Raw genomic sequence first — 1,965 nt, 5'->3', positions numbered from 1 at the left:
TATGGGTCATTAGCATATTTAGGTATATATATTAAGATATTTATGTATGATTCTATTCCAGAATCTTGGAAATAAATACATATTATTTTTAAAAAAATGTATGTATTTATTTTTTTAAGATTTTATTTTTAAGCAATCTCTATAACCAACGTGGGGCTTGAACTCACAATGCCCAAATCGTAAGTCACATGCTCTTCCAACTGAGCTAGCCAGGTGCCCCTACTTTTGCTTTTTTTTTTGGACAAAATTTTATCAGAAAGTCCAGGAATATTATATGTTCAAGTTTGTACCTATTTATAATTTCCAAGTAGATTTTTATAAACTTATGAATACTTAGATGTAAAAAAGGACGGAACATGAATTTTTCTTGTATTGTTGAGCTCAAGTTGTAAAACTTTGAACTTCTGTTGGAAAATACTTCCTTGACATTAATATTGGTGTATATTGTGGAGCTATTTAATGAACAATAAAAAACAAGCAAACAAAATGTGTAATGGAAGGCTAGAAACTCAAAAACAAAATTCTTGATTTAGCTACAATATTTTAATTCCTAAAGTTTCACTGACTCTAAGTTCTAGACTCTAGAGAAATCTAGAGGACACTTTTAGGTTCTTATTTTTAGAATTTGTTTCCTTCCAAGTTGAAAACAAAACACGATTCAAAGGTCTGGAATTTATGACAGTGCCACTTTATATATGTTTATACCTTCACTATTTACAGAACAGTTTTACATATTTTATTTTCACAGTAAGTTTATCAAGTAGATAAAGGTTAAAAATTAGTGGCCTTCTTTTACAGGAGAGAAACAAAGGAATGGAGACTTTATCCACCTCCATTACATACCCAGTGACAAAATCAGGACATGGAACCCAGGTGTCTTGAATTCTTATTATGTATGTGTGATTTTATCTTGAATGTGAGAGAGAAGATCACTTATCTTTCTATCTTCTTATATTAACTTAGTTTTTATTCAGATTTTACATTTTTAAATACTCATTTTCCACTTCTAAAAAAATGGTTTTGTTTATTAATTCAGACCCTTTCAACAAAGTATTTTAACACAATTTTTATAGAGATCAAAGCTAATAATCAGTATGGTAAATACATTTTGTTGGCTGAATGAATGGTTTTGTTTGTTTTGGGAAGTGAAGGAACAGGTTATGTATCATAAATTTATCAGAAGACAAAAGTGGTAAGTTGTAAGTATAAACAGTTGTGCAAGAAATGCAATCAGAAGGGAAGTGATGGAGGTATAGAAGACATACATGCTCTCTTAATCTATTTCTTGAAATATTTATGTCACTTTCCTGTATTTCAATTCCTGAAGCAGAATTACTGGTATAGCACTATTTTATCAACAATAATTATATCCCCAAATTACTGACATTTCAAATATTTTGTCCAAACTATGCACAAAAAAATACTAGCTTGTTTATAGATGGTTTACCCTTTGCAATTATCATTACAAAGTCAGTGACTATATTCAAAGGTGATTTGTCCAGCCACTGCTGTCCCCCACCTTAGAAAAGAACTTTCAGGGGTGCCTGGGTGGCACAGTCAGTTGAGCATCTGACTCTTGGTTTCAGTTCAGGGCGTGATCTCAGGGTCCTGGGATCTGCGGGGAGCCTGCTTCTCCCTCTCCCCCACCCCTGCTTGTTCTCTCTCTTGTTATCTTTCTCTCTCATATAAATAAATAAAATCTTCAAAAAATAATTTTTAGAAAATTATTTATGATTTCAAGTCATAGGCTTGCATTTCACCACCAAAATATCACCTGTGGAAATGCAAATAGTTCACAGTATTTAACCAACATAAAATGCTTATTAAAAGAAAGGGGATATAGATATTTCTTTTTGAAAACAAACATTTATTTGCAACAAACAGGGTACTCATTTTCTAAAGATCTATTTTCTCTGAACATAAAGTAAATGGGAACAGACCAAAATATCTCTTCTACCCTGAAAA

Source organism: Enhydra lutris, unplaced genomic scaffold (genome assembly GCF_002288905.1).
Source record: "Enhydra lutris kenyoni isolate GAN:26980312 unplaced genomic scaffold, ASM228890v2 scaffoldscaffold3, whole genome shotgun sequence".
In the NCBI taxonomy this organism is placed as follows: domain Eukaryota; kingdom Metazoa; phylum Chordata; class Mammalia; order Carnivora; family Mustelidae; genus Enhydra; species Enhydra lutris.
Note: the sequence above shows the minus strand (reverse complement) of the source record.